Consider the following 23,236-nt stretch of genomic DNA (forward strand, 5'->3'; position numbering starts at 1 on the left):
AACACGATAGGGACAGCTGCTTAGATTAAGGTCAATAAATTGTATAGAAAGTCGATTTTTCCTTGCAGGATTGATGCAGAAAGAGATCCATAAAACGAAGGTTGCAGACAAGACAGAGTAGGAGCGTTTAAAAACTATGTTTTTAAAGTTTTGGTGCCTTGCTTTGCTTTTTTTGTTGCTTGGGTAAGTATGGCAAGCCTTCACATAGTGTGTAGTAACGAAACACCTTTGTGACCTTTAATGATTAAAGGATTAAAGTTTAATCCAAGTAGACTCAGCTAGATTTTCATCGACTCTTTGGTTTTATCTTGAGAGTTAGAAAACGAACGCTCTTCTAGCTCTACAAACATGTTTGTGCATTTATCTCTTGTTTCGATGAATTATGCTCTGGAATTCGGTGACTTCAGACTGAATTGAGTCGCAGGCACAATATCTTCATCGTTCGTTCGATCGTTTCAGCCAAATGACGTCCACTGCTGGACACAGGCCTCCCCCAAGGTTTTCCATGATGAACGGTCCTGCGCTGCCCGCATCCAGGTTCTTCCCGCGACCTTTACCAGATCGTCGTTCCCACTAGTGGGAGGCCTGCCCACGCTACGTCTTCCAGCCCGTGGTCGCCACTCGAGAACTCTTCTGCCCCAACGGCCATCGTCTTTTTATCGCTGCACACAAAACTTTTCCAAGTCTTGTACAGTAGTTAATTTGCACAAGGACTAGGTACTATTTTCAACNTTTGAAGAAAATATTTCACCCCCAAGGGTGGAAAATTGGGGATGAACTTTTTTATACTCAATATTTTTAATTTTTAGTTTTTTTTTGTGTTCACGCATTTGAAGTCGGTTTTATTTTTTTTAAAAGTTATTTATATGTTCTACAAGTGAAATTGAGTGTGATAAGAAATAAATAACGACACAGCAATGTAAATCATTCAACAATCCCGAGTCGTTCGTTCCGAGCGACTGTGTCACATCGTGTATGATTGATGGGGCAGTAACTTGAACGTGACATGCTATCATACATAGAAATATAGACCTTATTAGCTCAGTTTAAAGGTCATGTTGGTATTTTAAGCAACGCGGTATCGTGCAAGGCAACGTTTTTTAAAGTTTTCTGTTTCGTTTTGTCAAACGATTTGGTTCGAGATAAAATTCCACTTTAAGGTGCGCGCAGACTAAAGACTGTGTGTTTACAGCGTGCCCACACAATGTTTTGAGGTATGGGTGAACGATAGACTAGACTGGTGTATATGTCATAGTCAAAGGTCGATATGCAGTCTCTTCGCGGAATGACTGGTTTATCCTAGCTTTGACCAAGGCCTTCAGGCAAACCCCGAAGTGAATTCTAATTTCGGCCTTTGACTAAGTCAAACCTAGAAGTGCCTAAACTGTTCAGTCAAACGTCGAAACTAAAATAATCTGTATCGGGCTTTGCCTAGTCAATCCTAGAAACGACTGGCAGACTCGGTCAGAAGTAGACAGCAAATAGAAAACCGACCAAGTGCGAGTCGGATTCGTTCACGAAGGGTTCCGTGCGACTCTGTTCTTGTATGGGAGCCCCCCTTTAATATTAATTTTATTTTAATTTTATGATTTATTTTTAAAGTAGATATGCAACTAAATATTATGTGAATATTTCAAGGATTTACCTGTTTACGTTTTAGTTTTAAGTGAATAGAATTTTTGTTAAGTGAATAAAAAACTAAATCTTTTCAGAATGATTCATGAGATACAAGTCTAGTGAGTGACAGACAACATTTAGCGAAGTCATAGTATAACCGTCCCGTTATAACTCTTTATCCTTTAAGGTACAACAGAACCCTAAAAATTAGTAATTTCAAGATCGGTCTAGAAACACTGACAACAACCGCAGTAAATAATTTTAGTTACTCGTACCTTCACCTAAAGAACCGACCGTAACGCCTATGCAATAAATTCGAGATCAGAATGAAGTATAGTTTAGTTTAAAGTCTTAATTGAGGTTTGACTAGTCAAACCCCGATTTCATTAAATTGAGTTTCGACCTTTGCCTGACCTAATTAGTTACTCCTAGGTTTGACTAACATTCTTTAGTCAAAAGCCGAAATGTTTGGGCTTTGACTAAGACTTCTAGTCAGACCTGAGGTTTGACTAGTCAAACCTAGGAGTTCCGGAACTTCGAGGTTTGACTATAACATATATAATCTATTTTGTATGGTATGGATCTATCTAACGAAAAGTGTCGTACCTACCTGAAAAACAAAACGCATGAATTTGGGGTGAGGGTTAGAAAAATAAATAGTAACGAATTTATTTATATGAAAACTACATCTTACCAATATGGATTACTCCATACTAAAGATTAGATTCAGTGACTTTTACGATTTGATAATCAATTATCTCTGGGGTGGTTGGTCATGATGGTACCTATTTCCGGTCTAATAAGAGGTAAAAGATTTTATGAATAAAGTGTGTACGTGGCCTTAGACATCGGAATAATATGTTATAGTTTATTACTGATGTCATGTAACATAAAAGACACACTACCGGGTGTCCCCTACTACGTTTTTATAATATGGGTACTTACTTTCACATTGTTTTCTATAAACTTTGTTTAGTACTGGGTAACACTATGTTTTATACAAAATGATGAGGATATTGTTTATTTATTTATATTTCCTAATATAAAACATTCAAATAAGTAATAGGATACTGAATATTACATTACGATTTATGGTCTATCTATCTTGTGAATAAATAAGATACTCATACTTAGTATGCTGCCAAGTTTTTAAAGTTAAATGTCAAATAATATCTTTTGTGTATTTAATGATATTATGTACTTACGAGTGTAAAATTTTTACTCAGGCATTAATACATAAATAGGGTGCTGTGCTGTTAAAAAATATATAGCTTTTATATTTTGTTTATTGAGGTATTGTAAAGTTTCAGAAATATCAGTCCAGTAGTTTTGGCTGCAGGAGTTTTCGTGTAATCTAGGGCGTGGACCAAATTAAAGAACTTCTGAAAGCGAAAGGATTTTAATTGAAAATAAGTACTTTGAAACTAACTGCCCTACACTGGAGTAAACGGCTTCCACGCCGTTTACGAGTACTCCAACCACAAAACTTAGCACCTCGTTCATCTATGTTTGGAAGCGTTAAAAAAGTAGAAAAATACTCAATCTCATAATTCTGTTTTAAGTACCATAAATATTACCAGTTCATGTCAATACTCGTTCAATAAATGGCAACACCGATCACCGTCTGGCCAGTTTTTTAGACCTAACACCACTAATTTATCGACTTTAAAACTAGTACCGAAGTCGGATTATATTTTCTCCGCTGGACAAGCTATTTAGCCAAACACGGTGTAGTGAAAGTGATCTGGAGGAAGCAAGACATATTGCAGTGGAAATGTATGCAGTAGTTCAGTTACAGAATTTATGGTGCGAATACAATGCGAAAACACTGTGAATAGTTATGTCTATAGTCGAAACCCGTAGAAGGAAATCTACATCGATAAAGTAGCTTTTAGTCTGGTTACTTTACACTTGGTTTTCTTCTAGTTCGGGTGCTACACCACTGCAACTCCTATGTTCTAGACCTAGTCAGGATCTGCAGTTTAAGAAATAAATAAAGTATAGTTTTATCAGCAAAGGCGAAATCAGTTGTAAATAACCGAAGAAAAGTAAAAACGAAAGATGTTAGAGCTGAGGATAGACGTTTGATACTTATGAAGTAGGTACTTAAGAAGTACTTAAATATGGTGAAGATTTGATGTCAAACTCTAGTTAAACCGCCAGTGCTCTACGAAATAACAGACAAAACGTAACAAACGTCGAATTATTAAAGTATTTTAGTCTCACTGCATCTGTCTGCATAGAAATTGATCAATAACATCTACACCAAATAAGGATTTAAAGTGTTTTGGTCGCACTGTATCTGCTTTATTTGTGGTCATTGGTAAAGTCGTTACCGGCTAATGGGAGGTGGTGCTTGACGTATTATTTTGCAATTAATTATAATGTTTTCATATCTAGCAGACAGTATTGTAGACGTTGGGAAATGAAACTCTCGTGCTCGGCACAACTAATTGACAACTAAATAGGATAGTTAATAGGGACATTTCTGTACGCAGATTTAGACGCCGGCTATTAAATGAAAGTAAGGAATATAGAAAGGGTTTTGATCTCAGAGAAAACTAGGATAGATTAGTTAGGAAGCGTTTGAATTCAATTTGAAATAATATATTGGGTTGAATTAGTTATGGATCAAGATCAGTCTTCAGTCATCACCCATTTATGTACACATATTTAATTTTACGTCATCTAAATAGGTATAGATATCATCATTTAAATAGGTATAGATTTCTGACAGTGTATAGTTAGTTCACTTGTTGTCAATTAGCAGTGGACGTCCTGTGGCTGAAATGATGATGATGATGATGATAGTTAGTTCACTTAGAATTTTATGTGTAAACTAATTGGAGAACCCAAGGAAATAATGCATTTTAAGCACAGTATAATATTTTAAGCCCTAAGGACGGCTGCTGAACATAGGCCTCCCCCAATGATTTCCACAATGGCCGGTTGGTGGCGGCCTACATCCAGCGCCTTCCCGCTACCTTTATGAGGTCGTCGGTTCACTTTGTGGGTGGACGTCCTATTTCCACTTTCCGGTACGTGATCTCCACTATAGATTTAGCGTATTTTTTGGAATTATGTTTATATTGAAAGCTTAAAATCATAGTACAACAGTAGGTGCTATTATCGCACTGACACGACCGGGAACCAAATCACCAACTCTAATTGCCCGCTGTCACTCGTCCAGCGAGGCGCAAGCTCATTTGCGAGTGGTTTACACCCGCCCATATTTTAGTAGTCCGTAATGAGTTCACGAGCGCGTTGGGATCTGTTCACAGTTTCATTTGAAAACTAAATTTGGGATCTTTTTTTTTAGCATAATATCTGCTCGATACTCCGCTGGTCATTTATTCATTTCTTTGATTTAGTTCTTTGAAGCGGGCAATAGATGGCTTTGTATGTATTGTATTTTATACATTTTACCTTCTAAATTATGTACTTGTTTAATTCTTTTACTACTCATTATTACAACATCAAATTCACCATAAATTTGTAATGATTTTACTATGCGATAAAGTTTTAAATAAATCAATGACTTATTGAAATGATGTTTACGCAAGTACGGAAATTCCACGATAATTTGACACGACGACGTTATTCTTATCGGTCATACATACATACATACATACAAAAAATCTCCTTTAATATCCTTACAAACTCTGTACAAAGGTTTGATGTGACTATGCCTTTACGAGTATAGTCGGACCACAAAGGAAACTCAAAACTATTCATTAATACAAGCTGTACTCACGACTTCGTCTGGGTCCTATGAAATGTAAAATTAGTGACTAATTAAGCATACAAGACCTTTCGTTTATATCGAACTATGTTGAGTAGAGGGGTCAAATAAAATTACACCCTAGATTTTAAGTTATATTGCGCTACTACCGAACAAAATCTGCAGTGTAAGTAGACTCGAAAACTAAACATAAGGAAAACATTACATACAGTTTTAGATAAACGTTATATGTATAAACCTCTCTGGACTTTACTGGTCCGAAATGACACATTGGTTTAATGTTGTTTGGTTTCTAATCAACGAACAGAAAAACAACCCCACAGTTGTTCCAATATGTAACAGATTAGAGGAAATCTACAAAAGGCACAAAAGTCATAGCTCACGAAGTGTTCGCCGCGGCTCGGTTTTCACCTTTCTCAGTAACCGCATAATTTGCGGGAAACTTATGCGATTGCGCCGGTGCAGACTATAGCAAATCAAACTTTACATGTTTGTGGCAAATTCGGTCCTATTACAACCACACAAGACCCCACAGTGTTAAGCATGATGTGCCGTCGTCTGTGCATAGAGAAATGAACTCACAATTTATTGGCTGGGCTTTAAAAAGGCTTTGCGGTTCAGTAAAAAGTCTCACCTGTTAATATTTATTACGTTGTACTTTTAACGTGGAACCAAGTTTTAAGTTTACATCCTGTATAAGTGGCATAATCGGTTTAAATATTTCTGTAGTCTTGGGGGAGGCCTTTGTTCAGCAGTGGACGTCATTTGGCTGAAACGAACGAACGAACGTATGTCTGTAGTGTAGCCTTTCCCTATCACTACCGCAGTCTGTGTCCGAATTGTATAGATTACAAAATAATAATTAAAATGTAAATATCCTTGGACTGGATCACATAGTAAAGCTTGTTTGTACTACGTAGTACATTATTATTCTGTGGTACTACAAGTATTTAGTACCCTATTGACCCTACTTGAAGTACAAATATTAGATCAGTTACAAATTCGTTCATTCGTTCGTTGGAGCCGAAAGACGTCCACTGCTGGACAAAGACCTCCCCCAAGGTTTAAAGTTAAAAGTAACTTCTTTCAAATTGTTAGTAACCGTAGTAGGGTCTCTTAAAGTACAAATACTAGATCAGTTCTTATCTACTTTCAAATCATGAAATCTTTAAAGCAAAAAATAAACATAAAGACTCAAGGGAGCTTTTACACGTCTCATAATCATTAATATCCTGCTAAACCTTCGTCAAAATATTATGCATAGAGCGTACTGTAATCGATAGAAAATTATTATGTTTCTAAAAGGTTTGTTAGTTTCCTCCCAGAGACACAATCGTATTGTTTTATCAAGCAGTTACGCCACTGTCAGTTTCATCAGACCGGTCTGAAGCTTACGAAAGCTCACGGTTCTAATAACAGAAACTAATGATCTTATTGTTTGGACCTAGTATAGAATTGTATTGACATAAAATATAAATAGTTTTAACAGGTAAGGCTAGTTGAAGCCTGATTAGACGATAAATTATTTATCGAATAAGATAATGTTGTTAATACTAAATATTTTTATTCTGAAGATATTAGATAAAAATGCTAATCTTGACGTACCGTTATAATGTAAATACTTTTTTTTAAGTTTTAAGTTTGTAGAGAATGTAGTTAATTAATTTATTGACTATATTTTGACGTTCGTGCCACCAGTGCAGCAGTGGTTTAAATTGAATAAATATTTTTGATTTTGATTTTTGATTTATTTTATTAGTATAAGCTAGTTCCAGGCGACAGTGAATAGGCTCTTAAAGGGCTGATAATAATATGTACCATCCTAGACTGCATCTCACTTAAACATTATGTGTGACTGATACCTGCTTTGTTATGTATTTGTATTTTAAATGTTCTTGAATTTACTGATATCTGGCGTTTCCTATTGTATAATTTAGACTGTGTTGGACACATAGTTTTACAGGAAGACTTGTCAGTCACCCGGCGTCGCCTGCGCATTTTGCAAGCTGCATTGTTCAGCGCAAGTCGCTTATGCAATGATATTGCATAACACAACCTCGACTCTACCATTAGGGTGGGGTGTCCACAAAATTAGGGAAAATGTGTCTTAAGATGTCGCTAGTTTTACTCAGCTTTTATTAGTGATTAACTAATTTCCCTGTCTCTCCTTTCTAATTTGTATAGGTATGTACTCGTACCTACAAAGAAGAACCTACTTATGGTAATCCTGAAACCCTGAAACCCTTGACCTCAGCAACGTTATGTAGACCTACCCATTTGTTTACCTACCCGCAGGAGAACCAAAGTGACCGACATAGCTCGCAAAATTGCTAAAACCAAGTGGCAGTGGGCGGGACACATAGCTCGTAGAGACGATGGCCGTTGGGGCAGAAAAGTTCTCGAGTGGCGACCACGGGCTGGAAGACGTAGCGTGGGCAGGCCTCCTACTAGGTGGACCGACGATCTCGTAAAGGTCTCGGGAAGAGCCTGGATGCGGGCAGCGCAGGACCGTGCATTGTGGAAAACCTTGGAGGAGGCCTTTGTCCAGCAGCGGACGTCATTTGGCTGAAACGAACGAACCCATTTGTTTATTCATTTACTACATGAGATAAAGAAACTAAAATGCTATTTACACTTCTTTATATAACATTTTTAAAATATTAACTAGTAAGTAGGTGCTACGATCGAAGATCAATGTTTTGCAGTAAAATTTTTCGGAAACAAATTGTCACCCTACCTAAAACAATGATTGTTTCGAAGACGAAAGTAAATCTGCGCAGACGACCATTTATAATACTTCAGTGGTCCGTCTAGCGGCTTACACAAGTTTGCTTACATTTTATGTATGCTTGTCTGTATTTACATGACCTAAAGTTATTTTACAAAAAACTGATATTTTAATGCTTCGGCAATTACACGGAGAGAAAAAAATATCTGTCAATAGTTATTATCTATAATATTTTTGTAATGTCTTTTTTTGTCTCATTTCAGCCGAAAAGACGTCCACTGCTGGACAAAGGCCTCCCCCAAGGATTGCCACAAAGATCGGTCCTGCGTCGCCCGCATCCAGGCACCTCCCGCGACCTTCACTAGATCGTCGGTCCACCTAGTGGGAAGCTTGCCCACACTAGTCTTTCGGCTCGTGGTCGCCACTCGAGAACTTTTCTGCCCCAGCGGCCATCAGCTCTGCGAGCTATGTGAAGATTTTTTTAGTCGAATCAATGTTTAATTTTTGGATTAAGTTAATGACGTTTTGGATGGATGCCAAACTTGGGCCTTAACTGAACAACAACAAAATAAATTAAATATATGTCAGAACGGGATAGAGAGAAGCGTTCTAGGAGTGAGAAGAAAGGATAAAATGCAATTAAAAAAGATCAAAGGGAAGACAAAGTTTGGAAAAGTACAATCATTATGCAGGAAATTAAAATGGCGCTGGACAGGACATATGTTAAGAGAAAAGAAAGAGAAATGGACCAGAATAATTACGGAATGGTACCCTAGAGAAAGCAGAAGAAGTAGAGGAAGACAACCAAAGAGATGGGAAGACGATTTGAAGCAAGTAGCTGGGCCAGAATGGTTACGTACAGCAAAGGACAGAAACAAATGGAAATCCTTAGAGGAGGCCTTTGTCGAAAGACAAGCTGTTAAGAGGAGAGATAAGCCGAATGCCGAAAATACCATTTAGTTTTAATGAATTTTTTTCTTACCTCTAGTTATAATTTGTAATATTATGTATAGTGAAATAAGTTCTATACATTGACAGTTTCTGATTTCTTGATTCAGTGATTATTTTTAAAGGAATAATGCGCCAAAGAATAATGTTCGTCACTTAAAACCGTGTTGTTGCTTAATTTTGTGTCTGATTATGGCTGAATTTGTTTGGAAAAAAATATATTTTTATTTTTAACTACATTGTTTAGCTATCAAGAATTTATATTTAATAGTCAACTAGCTGACCCGGCGAACTTCGTACCGCCTTAGCGTAGAGATTTTCTTAATATTTTTTTCCGTAAGAACCATCCTTGGACTTCCACAAACATTAAAAAAAAAGAATTATCGAAATCGGTTCAGCCGTTCACACGTGATGCCGTGACAACGCGAAACGGGTTTCATTTTTATATATATAGATGTTCGTATTGTGATATTGTCATCTCCACCTTGTATACATTTTTTCAAAATTTTTGATGCGCGAGGCCCCTTGTACCGCGAGGCCGCAGGCGGTGGCCCACGTCGCCTACGCCTTACGCCGCCTCTGCAGTTAAAAATAACTTATGGAGAAGACAAGGGGGTACGACTGCGAAATAACGGTCATAGGGTCAATTCGCCTATTATCTAGATTCTAGAATCATGGCTTTTTCACTTGAAAGCGTGTAATTTGCTATTTCAGGTCAAGACCTTACTGTCAAGAAGACTTCAAGAAGTCAAGACCTGTCATGCTGATCTGATTACTAAACTGCGGAGTAAGTAATTGAAATTTTCAGATGAGCAGTGTTCCAATTGTACCTTCATTCGTTCATTTCAGTTAAATAACATCACCTGCTAGATAAAGGCCTCTTCCAAGGATTTCCACAACGACCAAACCTGCACTACCCGCATCCAGGTGCTTCCTGCGACCTTCACCAGATCGTCGGTTCACCTAGTGGGAGGCCTGCCCTTACTACGTCTTCCAGCTCATGGTCGTCACTCGAGAACTAGACAGAAGGCAAACGAGGGTTCATTATACACACGTAATGTTACCGCTGACATATTGGAAACATTTATACAAATAAAAGCGTCATCTGAAATATCGTAAAACGTTACTATGAATTCGATTACGCTTTGTTACCATATTCCAATATCATTGACCGTCACGCGTACAAAATACGCAAATAAAACGCAAGACTCACGCAACCACGCATGTTCTGTTATCAATAAAATGAGGGATATAATTTTCCTTATACCCTATGACTTATAATAATATACTAGACCAAGAAAAGTCCTCCTCAATCTCAACAAAATATAGCCCTAAAACCTTCTTGATTAAAAAATCAATCAAAATCAAAAAATATGATATAATACAACTAGGACCACGATAGTTTAACTATTGGGATATTCAGAGGTTACAGTACCTAACTCTGAATATTTTCTAGAGATTTACCTACTGGTCCCCCAGAAATTAAGTTTGAAATTAATTATTTTAGTTTCGAAATCAGTAAGCCAGGTGCTATTGCACGGTTTTACCGCAGATTGCAGTAATTATTTTATCTAAATTTTAAATGTCACCATCTTAAAATTGGTGTATCCCACACGAGATTATAAAATAGCAATTTCAATATAATTTGTTTCATCGTTTAATGTATTTTTTATAAACCTTTCGTAGTTAAGCTTTACATAAATAAAAAGCTAATTATTTACAAAAACGTAAGTACCTAATCAAATACCTACTCAAGTAAATCCACCGTGTCGCTTTAATTAAAAGTAAACAAAAAACCCAATCTTAATCACGTTTTTGTATATCTTTAATATTAATTATAACCATATGCAAACCGTCGCATCGGTTGTGAACTTGTAAGGAACGACAGAATATTAACCCTTCAACCGCCGCTTAAAAATCCAAAGAAAAAATCTTAACAATCTGACCATTCCAACGGTCAAACTTTTTTGCTACTGTCAGATGGGACGTTATTCTTTTAGGGGAGAGGGGAACCGCGGAAGGGTGAAGACGAAATTATGGTTCCTTACCCTAATTTTCACTTCGGATGGGTTTAACAACGGTCGAGTTTTGGGCAATATAAGGGTTGAAGATAATGTCAGGTAGCTTAATGAGCGTAAAACTGGAACGAGATAGTTGCTGATAGTCTTTAGCTGACACATAAAATATGATAATTATGATAATTTTTAAATAAAGGTTAAGTAAGGGTTTTAGAAATACAAAACTCGTAATCTTTGATTCGTATTCTGATTCTGAAATTACTTTTAAAACCCGATTCGATTCTAATCCAAAATACATTTAAATTCAGATTAGTAAGTATCTGTTTATTCCTACTGAAATTCACCTGAAAGTTAAGCTCGAAGCAATGCTTGAAGTTAAGCTCGAATTTAACTCTTAACCAGGCTCTAATATCCACTGAGCCCACATCAATTTGAACTTTATATGCGGTGAAGAACGGTTGAAAACCAATTACTTACTTTTGTTAGGGTTAATGAAATTGTCATTTCTAAAATTCGAGCCCAAATTTCTGTACCCCCAGTGAAAACGGAGTTAAGTCGAAAATGGTGATTTTTGGGAAATCGCATTTGAAGTTAAAAAAAATCCTGCTTCGTCGCTATTATAGATAACTTGGTGAAATATTTTTTAGGTGAAAGGTAATGTTAGATATAATTAGGCAGTGTGCCAGTTTGGGAAATATAGCATGTAGTTTTTTCGTAATTAAATAAAAACCCAGTTATATCGCCATGCACGGCAACTTTACATTCGTGTAAAGTGATGTAATGGGACATAAATCATTTTACACCACACTGAATTGACCACCCGCTAACAAGTGTAAAGTGATACATTTTACGCCATTTCTGTTGATATTTTTTTGTTTCTTTAATTTTAGAAAAAGTTGTAAAACAAACATTAGTAATTACACTATGAGGAATCATTATTTCAGGTTATTTAGGGTAAATCGTCCAAAAATTTCTACTTATATCAATATACACCAATTTTGTGATGAGAAAAAAAATGTGTAAACTGATCTAACTNTTATTTTTATTTTTAATGACGTTTTAAATTTCGTTTCGTTCGTCAATATATAAAGTATCTACATCTTCATCATGCATTTAAATCTAGCAAAATAAATAAAAGTCAATAAATAAAACGCCGAGGCGACGCGACGTAGCGCGTTGATGTCTTTTTTACGAATCGTCAAAATTAAGACTTCACATTTATTTTAATTATTATAATGAGCTTCGGAAAACCAAATCCTGTTTTATAAATTAAATATTAGGTAGCTTTTTATGATTTATTTTACACTTCCCACTTAAAATAAGTCGTCGTCGTCGTTTCAGCTGGACAAAGGTTTTCCACAATGAACGGTCCTGCGCTGCCCGCATCCAGGCTCTTCCCGCGACCTTTACCAGATCGTCGGTCCACCTATTAGGTACCTAAAATAAGTACTATTTATAAATAAATTACATTGATATCAATAACTACCAATATTATTCTGTAAATTTCTCAAAGTGCAGCCAACATTAAATAAATAAATAAAAATACAGGATCTACTATTATATGTATGTATACCTTAAGAACCCAATTGACCAGCCTACCCAGAACCTACAAAAACGTAATCTATCTATCACGATAGACCGATTAAACAACAATTACCCAGACATAGAGAGCGCAATTAAGCCCCGTTAATAAGGCTAATTAATTAAAAAAGCCAACACAATTTGTACGGCAAACATCTATCGATCCGGGTCGATAATCGATGCCGGGAATGTTTTAATTAGGTTAACCACCGGCCGGCGCGCGTGACGTCACTCCCGCCCGCTGCACTCGCCCTAAAGTATGGCAAATGGGACGAGGACACAGTGCAGTGGAAGTTGGTAATACGTCTCTGCTTATAGCAGTGGTTCTTAACCGGTGGTCCGCGGACCACTGGTGGTCCCTGGAGGCATTCCAAGTGGTCCACGAAGACATCGTAATAAACAAGTGACGTGACGTGATGAGTCGAGTCAAGATAACGCAAACGGCGCACAGTGGGCGAGAAATCGAACTCCCCTTTCATAGGATTTAAAAAAAAAAGTTGTCCCTGACAAGACAGAAATTTGGTAAAATGGTCCCCCGTGACTTAAAGGTTAATTACCATTGGCTTATAGAATAGAATAGAAAATATTTATTTGTCTCAAAACAGGTTTCATTTACAGTTTTTTACAGAAGCAAAGATCATAAGAGACAAAAAAGTCTATGACTCAGTGATTGCAGGAGAACCTGTTATTCTGCTATAGCCAAGATAGATTATAACCTGGGTCTAATGCAAAACGATAGACAATGGCGCTGTGATTTTGCGAATTATCCATGACAGAGTTCGTGAGCTTGATCTTGGCTACATGGAACACACGAATTTACACAACATAGAAAAAGGTTCACGCACAAGCAACTTAGTTTGAAACTAGAATGAAAATCTAAATATAAAAACTCAAAGGTCTGACTGACTGACTGTCTGACATAGTGATCTATCAACGCACAACCCAAACCACTGGACGGATCGGGCTGAAATTGGGCATGCACGTAGATGTTATGGACGTAGGCATCCGCTAAAAAAGGATAAAATAAAACAGGATTTTAAAGGGTAAAACGGGATCCACGCGTATGAAACTGCGGGCAGCCGGTAGTGTTAAATGAAATCCTTTATTCCACATTCATCTGTCTAATCACACAAAGTTCTGTTTGTTGTGCATTCATCTGGTAAAAGTATCGGGAAGCACCTGGATTCGCAGTATTTGTCATTGTGGAAATCCGCGGGGCAGGCTTCCAGCAGTGGACGAATCAAAGTTCAGCCACCAATCATCATTTCAGCCATAGGACGTCCACTGCTGAATATAGGCCTCCCCCAATGCTTTCCATGTTGATCGATTGGTAGCGGCCTGCGTCCAGCGCTTCCCTGCTACCTTTACGATGTCGTCAATCCACCTTGTAGGTGGACGTCCCACGCTACGTTTTCCGGTACGCGGCCTCCATTCCAGAACCTTTCTGCCCCATCGGCCGTCAAATAAAGTTTAACGATGCATTAATTAAAATTCTCAGATTTCATTGTGTTTTCGGTTTTTTTTATTAATTTTACTTACTGTTCATACTGCATTGTGACTCTCTGAAGTGCAGTAGCTGAGCAGATTTAATTACGGGTCTTGAAATAAAGAAGTCCGCGATATCAGTCTTTACATCGGGCTGTTCTGTGTTTATGTTGCGCTCATATTACCATCGATCGGACGAGTCCAATTGATGTACTAGTAGTAGGTATAATTCTTCAGTTCAAGCAAACTTTATAAGCCTGTATTTTATTTCTGACTGCCTCGAGGCAGTATTAAGAAAATTGAATAACAACAACTGACTTGATATTCAATATTTGCCTTTCATTACAAGTTTTAAATTTTGAAGAATATTAAGAAAATTTTACTGTCGTTACTTTTCCAACAATATGCCCTAAAACCTACCCGAGGCGGTCCTTTTATGACGTCATTAAATGTCCTAAGCATTATAAAAATGTCGGACCACCGGTTGTGACGGGAATTCAATGAGTCACACCATTTACGAGACGGTCTCTACAACGTTGCCGATATCTCTACAATTTCTCACAAACGTGTTCTCTATTTGAAAATATTTACACTTGCATTTGCACGGGCAATTCTGAATTTATGACAAACTATTACGTACGCGTTTGCATATTTTTTGCATTCCAAAAGCATAACCCTTCTGCCTCCACAATCTATGGGAAAGTTATTCTCGGAATGAACGATAAGGGAGCACTTCCTTTGCTCTTGCTGTCTCTTTCACACGTACGGTGAATGGTGCGCGTGAGAGAGACGAATGGATGTAGAGGAATGTCCCAAGCGGTTTTATTATTATTCATCGAAAGTTTCATCGGAGGTTGAATAACTTCTTTTAAATTATTTAGAGGACATTCCGGAAAATGGCAACGTGTGTCAGGTGCATCCTGACTTGTAGTTTAGGTAATATTTTTAAGTTAGTATACATTAGGTAAGTAGATAATATTATGTATGATCTTTTACTATATAACCCGAACAACAACACAGGAATTGCAGACTTTTTAATTATTTACGAGTATCATAATATTTAGCGCTATGTTAATGTCTGACCGTCAGATATTTTATCTTAATTTTATTATTCCAGAATAAATTTTTCGTGAATATGTATAAAAAAGTCTACAAAAATAACTGTTCATTGTTACCATAGCACACATACCACCATAATGTTTATTGAATTTTATTGTGTTGCGCATTTCTCCTTATCGCAAGTACATTATTTATTTTTATTTTAATTAATCAACAAAGCCATGGGACTGGATTCACGAAAAAGGCCTAGGGCAAATCTCGACAGAGACCGAATAATCTATACTTATGCGAGCAAGAAAATTATGTTAATGTTAAAATATTACGGTCCATCAAATACGATCTAGTTACGCTGCGCAAGCGCAGGCTCGTTATAGATATTCATGAGAGTAAGAGCCGAAGCACACGATGCGTTGCGGCGCGGTGCGACGCCGGAGTGGTGTCGCTGTCGTTTAATCGTCTTCATCATCATCATCATCTCAGCCATAGGACGTCCACTGATGAACATAGGTCTCCCTCAATGCTTTCCAAGTTGCCCGGTTGGTAGCGGCCTGCGTCCAGCGCCTTCCTGCTACGTTGGTCCACCTTGTGGGTGGACGTCCCACGCTGCGTTTTCCGGTACGCGGCCTCCACTCCAGAACCTTGCTGCCCCATCGGCCGTCAGTTCTGCGTACTATGTGCCCTGCCCATTGCCATTCAGCTTGCTAATCCGTCGGGCTATGTCAGCGACTTTATTTCGTTTACTAATCGTCTTACACAGAAATATTCTGACTGTGGCGGGCACACAAGCGGTGCGGCGCCGCAACGCATCTTACGCATCGTGTGCTTTGGTTCTAATGCAGTCCTGTGACTTTACGTAAATTGCTCGGACATTGATGCTTCGATTGTCGGTTATGTAACTTTGAGCGGTAGTAATGTTTTTGAAATGAGAATTGAATTCCAGTAGCTTTATATGGAATTCAATTTAATTGTTATTTAATTTCAGTATTATATTTAATAATAGGTTGGTAGGTAGGCTGAGAACTCAGAATTTAAAAATTAAGCAATAGTGCACTTTACAAGGAACAAATTAGGCGATCGAAAATTATGTTTTATTTTACTTACTACTTTTTAATATGTAAACTAATGTTTCAAATAAGTTTTTTTTCGATTTGACTATGTTATTCCAAAAAGAGTGAAATTGTTCGACAGTTTCGCGGTTACAAATACAACATTACCAGCAATAATTCTCATATAATCCCAACGATCATTGAAAAATAAACATTTATTATACAACATTTATTTCAAGAGCACTTACATTTGCTGATGTGGTCAGAACAAAAAGCAAAACACGAGAGTTTAAAACTTGTTGATAAATATTGAAATTACTGCGGTGTCTCACAAAAAGCTTAGGTTTATAAAACCACAGTTATAATGTTACGCAAGTGTTTTTATTTAAATCATCGGTTTAACAAATTATAGGCTTTCTGTTGGACAGCCTCATATTGGTTTGATCTCTAGTATTATATAACTCGACGACTTTAATATAAGCGCTCCGAATTTAAAGGTGACAAATTGAATGGGTTATTTTCAATTCATTAAATTGTATAAATTAGCTAATGTATTTCGATGTGAAAATTTGAATGTAATTTTGGATTCAAGATTTATATCTGACAATAAATAAACCATATTATGACAAAATGAAGTTGTATTTAAGGACTGGATTAAAAAAGTTATTTCTGCTCATATGAATAGGTTTTTAAGAATAAAGTTAACAATTAAAACTATTGGAAATTCCATGAGATGGTTTATCGCCGCTTAAAAATGACATGCCATTAATTCTTTTGACAGTTCAATAGTAATTAAGATGGTTCGAATGAAATCGTAAACTCAAATAAGATTCTGATTAGGGATTTCCATGTTAAATTATAATGTATACTACTAACAGGATATGACATATTTATTCCCTGTTGTTTGTTATGAATTTAATATGTCTAATGTGTTAATTGCGAATGGCCATACATTAAACTTTAGACATACCCATTAGATTTGACAACTCGATTGGCAAAAAACGGCAATTTATCACAAAGAGAAATTAATCAATAGAGCTATACTTCAACCAATCAGCCCGCTATCCCTTGAAATACACGACAGAGTCATCGCATAACCGGCCAAGAAGAGTGAGACATATCCACTTAATGAAGTCTAGATTCTATAAAGCTTTTTAAACCAACCGGTTTATCATAAAACGACCGTAATTCTGGCCGTTAATAATGCCTGAGTAGGGCCACTTCGAGTTCTGCAAAGTGATCGTAAACTTTGGCTTATACCTCCGTCTCTTTTTAATGTAAGGTCAAACGAATGTTAGAAAGGGACGGCGCGACTGTGCTTGAGTCTCGTAGCGGGACATCGACCAGCAGCTTTCAGAAAAACGTCGCCGCAGTAGACTAGAGTTGCAACTTGAAAATCGAGATACTGTTATTCTTAAGCGTTTTCAATTATCGCTTAATGCTTTCCAAGTTAGATTTGTACATTGATATTAATAAATAAAATTAAAGATTTAAATCTATAAATTATTTTGTTTTTCCTATCCATTTTAATATGTCAACACTGTTTTCAACGTATCGACCACTGAGTATTTTTGGAATAGGTTTTAATAAGACAACCAAGTCAAGTTTATAAAAATCCATAGAAAATTCTTACAAGCAGATATTTCATTAATCAAATTACAAACTTCAAAAGCTCAACAAAAAGCTCCGTCGTCTTTCCGAGTTGCGTCTCTTGCGCTCTAAGGTTACTTGCCCCGTGGACATCGACAAAAACCGTGCAGCCTGCGCGCGCGCGTGTGTGCGTCCGCCTACACAGATACACGCACACAGCCGCGGCGCATACCGACCGGCGCTGGCGCAGGAGAAACCGTGCGTTTTGCATCCACCACTCAGTTCAGTTGTAAAGTTGCTTTTGGGGTCATCAAACGCTATATGACAAACTCGCCACCAAAACGCGACCAGATTTGACAGTTACACATAGTATTTAGATTCCAGATTCACTTACATTCAATTTCAGTGCAGTGATCCGAAGTGTTTTTGAATTATCCCGTGCAGTGAAACTATGAGTGCTCAGTGATAATGTTCCGTTTCAAAGTGTTGGATATGGGAGGTGTTGTGTGCACTTGAAAATGTGGGAGACCATTTGCTACGGAAAGTCAGTGAGGAAAAAGGGCCCCAGCTTATAGGTGAGTGGTATTGAAACGCACGTTGTTGGTAACATGGAATCAAAATGGTACCTGTTAGATGGCAGATCGTGTTTCCGAAGGCATGGATTGCTTTAGAAAAAAGTTTATGTAACACACAAATACAGTCATAATAATATTGTTTTCTGATACTATGACATCAAAATTGCCTTTAAAGCTCTAAATGTCACTCCATGAACAAACGAGGTCAATCTCGTCAGCCTTATTACCCAAGAGTTCAAAATCTGATCGAAAAAGTGCTTTATGCAGTAATTATTAGAGACTTTCAGATGGTAGAGTTTAAAAGCAAAGGATCGATGAAATAGGTGATATTTTACAAGCTTTATATTTGACTTCACTTGTTTACGATCCACATGATTGAAGTTGTTAAACCTAGGTAATTGGTATTCTTAGATCTCAAGTCGGTCTATTGCATTCTTTCACCTATACCACAGAATAAATAATAAGTGCTATACTTAGTAACACGGAAAGCATTGGGGGAGGCCTATGTTCAACAGTGGACGTCCTATGGCTGAAACGATGATGATGATACTTAGTAACGATCACTAAAACCATGAATAAATGGTAGTAGCAATCTTGATGATCATTCATTTACCTATTTTGTCTATTATGTAGTTGAACTACTAAATATTTATGTCATTAATTACATCGAGGATCCCATTAATGCTTTCAAAATGTTTCACAACTTGTTAGTGCCATGAATATACAATTTCAAGCCAAGTTCACAAATCTTCAGCCCAAGTTGTATTATTTATCTTAACTTAGGCTGGGTTGCACCATATAACTTTAGCTATAACAAAAGTCAAGAGTCTGTCAAACTCCATATAAAAACACCGGTTATGGTTATAGTTACGGTTAAAGTAAGATGGTGCAACTCAGCCTAAGTTGCGTAATTTGTTGACAAAGGGCCGTTTTAACTTAGAATAACTAATCGCTTCGTAGATTTGGTCCAATTTGTGTCAAGAAATAAATTTTGTGGGCTTCCTATTTTACATAACACATTTTAATTTTCTAAATCGACGTATTATGGCGTTACGGAATGTAGGGCGAATTAGTTATGACCAATTTTTGCATAATTTACGAATTAATTTAAATTAAATTAATTGATATTATTTTGAGATAAATGGTACAGTATTTTACAGGGTTTGCTTGAATAGACGATGATACATCGAGCTAAATTAGTTTCGCATCTTGAGTACCAGGAATAGGAGCTATTTTGCAACATAATTGTGTAGTCTGATGTGTTGTCGACTGAACATACAGTATCAGCTGTTTGAATAGGAGCTTTAAATAGTAAAAATTTAGTTTTGCTTCTTTTAATCCACAACGAGGAAGCTCTTGGCCTGTATCTCACCTGATGGTAAGTGATGCTTTATGACATTTTGATTCTTAAATGCATAGGTACCTATTTATATCATTATAAGTGCGGTAACATGACACGTATGAAGTCTTCCTGAAGCTTATTGAAGGAATGAAGGGGATGAGCATTCGTGTGAGCTTTAAGAGTGATGAATTTGTGCTTTTTCCCCACTGCTATGTGCACATTGCAAATCAGATTAAAATTCAAACATATATTTAAGCTTATGATGGTTTCAAATTAAATATTAGAGCATATAGGGACTTTACCTTGGTTGAATTAATTCATAATAATACTTGTAGTTGCTAAATACTAACGATTCTGTGCAGGAAATGAGGGAAATTATGTGTGTTCAGCTTCCCACATCTAGACCACGTGGGCGTTGTGTACCTTAGATATTTACTTCAATCATAAATGACATTTTAATCATTAAAATCTCAACATTTTCTATCGATTAACATTCGAATGGTATCAAGGGTCCCAGACAGATTTATACAAACCGGCCTATACTTACTACTTGACAAGAAAGTTACTTGAAGAAATCTCTGGCCTACTTGCCGACTGGATGCACTAATTATATCCGAGGCGTCAAGACATTATGAATAATAGATCAATAAGTTAATAAGTGGGCGTGAGAAAATTATTACACTTATAGTTATTCACTTGTTTATTACGGTGAAATGGTGAAACCAACTGCTTCAATAATTTCTCAGTTGATATAGTACCTATAACAAAATTACAAGGCGATTGCTGAATTATGGGTTAGATAATTTAAGCTATGTTATAAACGAGGATACTTTACATTATGACTTATGAGTCTTTTGTCACAATTCTCTCTGTTCTGTTCCATCTTGTGACAAACTTGTGTTTAAGGCCCAGAACAAACGGTGAAACGCAACTGCAACGAAACTGCAACTGCTAGTTGTAGTAGTTTGAAAGTTTCAAACTGGTCGCGTCATGTGTGGTCTCTCAACGGTCGCTATGGCAGAAACTTAGATGCAACTCAAAAGAAACTAGCGGTTGCAGTTTCGTTGCAGTTGCGTTTCACCGTCTGTTCTGGGCCTAACTATTCACTTACTGACCTCTTTATCTCACGCCTGTTTTATAGGTTTTTAAATTACTACTTCCACCTCTCATTCCCACCACTACTGCAACTCCTGTGTAGCCAGGATCTACAGCTTGACCGCCAATAAAAACCCAACCAGTGAAGGTCAAGTTGTCCCGGGGAAAGTTAAACTGTTTTATAGGTTGTAACAAGTAGTTGGTAGTTGCAACCCTGATGTTAGATTTTATGAGTGGTCATAGGTGTCTGCTGGTGTCTGATCGACAGTTATAGTGCCCGCTAAAACATGGAATCCCATTTCTTTTGGAACTATAAGCACAGAATAATAATAAGTACTACGTACAGAAGTTTTACTTCGCGAAGGTATTTAAAAAAATGTATGCTCAATGTCATTAACAATATGGTGTAATTTAGCTTGTCTCAAGAGTCAAGCACCATTTTGTTGAGAAACGTCAGTGATCGGCACTGCGCCGAAGCTATAGGGCTGACTTCGGTAAAATGATGTGACGTGAGGTGCCAAACTGCGGAAAATGGCGGAGGAAATACATGATTTAGCATGAATAATCATGAATAATATTAACTACTTATTTACCTCTCAGTGTCTTGCTTGAGGCCACTTAAAAAAGTACATTCTGTGTTTTTATTATTATTTAGGCAGTTAAATACTGCACAGTATTTAGTACACCATTTTATTTATTTTCTTCCATCATACACAAGAATACGCGTGCGTGAGTCAATGTTCGCTCGTATGTGAGGCCTTGTCGAATAGTATCCTGTAGGTGGGCCATCGTGCGTGTTTTGTTTTCAATGTAAACTCGCGGAGATGAACAGGCCTGCTATAAGGTTGATTCACAACTGAAATGTTCTGAAGGTACGATGTTAAAGAGATATAACTAGGTGGGATGCAGGAATCAATCACTTTTCATTAGTTCGCTTTAGCCAAATGACGTCCACTGCTGGACAAAGGCCTCCCCAAATCATAACGACCGGTCCTGCGCCGTCCGCATCCAGGTTCTTCTAGCGACCTTCACCAGGTCGTCGGTCCATCTAGTAGGGAATAAGTAATTATTTTTAGAGAAATTACAGGCTTTTGGTGTATTCGGGTCATTTTCAAGAACATTTCAAAGTGAAATAATAAAAAATATTTTACATTTTGTTTGGCCTTTTTGATAAGAAAAGCTTGAATTAATTCCATTTTGCAAAACTAAATTCACTTCAATTTAATATTCTTAATAAGGACCAACGTAGAGTAATTTTAATTGAAAGTGCTTAACTTCGAAATGTTAAATATGTACTAGTTAATACACCGGAAGTGCTAAAGTATTTGCGTTAGTTTTAATATCTATAAATCACAGGTTTAACTTCCAGGAGCGCTAAGTGGTTAGCTTGCTTTATGCCTTTGCAGCCATCGTCATTTCATTTAGGTACTCAATGCTTATATTTCCAATAAGAAATATGGTAATTTTCGTTGAAGCAACAGCATCCTTAGATAAGTTACAATAAGTGACAGTTTGAATTTTGAAATCGCTTCACGGAAAGAGCGAAAAGAAACGCCGGAGCGAAGTAATTTCTGAATCACAACTGTCACATTCTGTAAGCTTATCCCAGAGGCTTATAAATATATCGATCAACAAGTTTGATTAATTTGATTTGTTTCATCAAACAGCCTTCAAAATCCAATAAATCCAGCCATCATTGAGAAGTCAGCGCCGTAAATTTTATCTGGATCCTAAAATCAGAACTTGTAACTTGAGTTACAGCCTCAGGCGTTTGGTCTAACAATCTCCGCTAACGGTCCCGTTCCGATAACTGGAGATAACTAACATTTGACATTCGTGACGTTTCAAATCGGCATATCAGATCGCATCTAACAGCGGTCCCGAATCGAGAATCATTTGAGACGCCAGAGGGCAGGGATGTGCCATGCTTAAGATTGGCTCGACTTAATGAGATTAAAAAGCTGGTTGATACATTAGAAATGGTGTAAGAATTACTTATGTCCGTTCAGGATATGGATGGCGATGGACAGCGATGGCTAGCTTATAACAATTTGCATTTTAAGGGACTATAAAGTAGGTAGTATCTAATATATTCAAAAGAAACGTGAAATCTAAACGTCAAGTAGGCTAAAGTTATGAATTCTATTATAATAATAGTCAGCTGTTGTCAGTATGTCAATGGTGCGAATTCTTCATTAGACCTCATTTAAGTGAGCCAAGAAAATATTCGATGTTACTAAAGGAGTAAACTGCATTTTCTTTGAAAAGCGATTTAAAAGATTATTCTAGATTCAATGCTAAAAGCATTATCAGCAGTCTACCATTAGGCCATTCCAAGCAGAAAATGCTGTAAACCCATTAGTGGTAAACGCAATAATTATTTATCTGCTAATGCAAATGAGCAGGCGCA

General features: G+C 37.0%; 1 protein-coding gene across 1 annotated transcript in view; it reads left to right on the plus strand.

Moving 5' to 3' along the window:
• Positions 1 to 18,052: 18,052 nt before the first annotated feature.
• The window catches only part of Fbxl7 (F-box and leucine-rich repeat protein 7), a 60,829-nt gene continuing 55,645 nt past the window's right edge, over positions 18,053 to 23,236 (plus strand). The window contains exon 1 of the mRNA XM_028310494.1: positions 18,053 to 18,389. The gene's annotated coding sequence lies outside the window, so the exon portion shown is untranslated. The remainder of the gene's footprint in view (positions 18,390 to 23,236) is intronic.

The sequence above is a fragment of the Ostrinia furnacalis genome, unplaced genomic scaffold (assembly GCF_004193835.3).
Source record: "Ostrinia furnacalis isolate ACB-3 unplaced genomic scaffold, ASM419383v2 OfSCF3022, whole genome shotgun sequence".
NCBI lineage: Eukaryota > Metazoa > Arthropoda > Insecta > Lepidoptera > Crambidae > Ostrinia > Ostrinia furnacalis.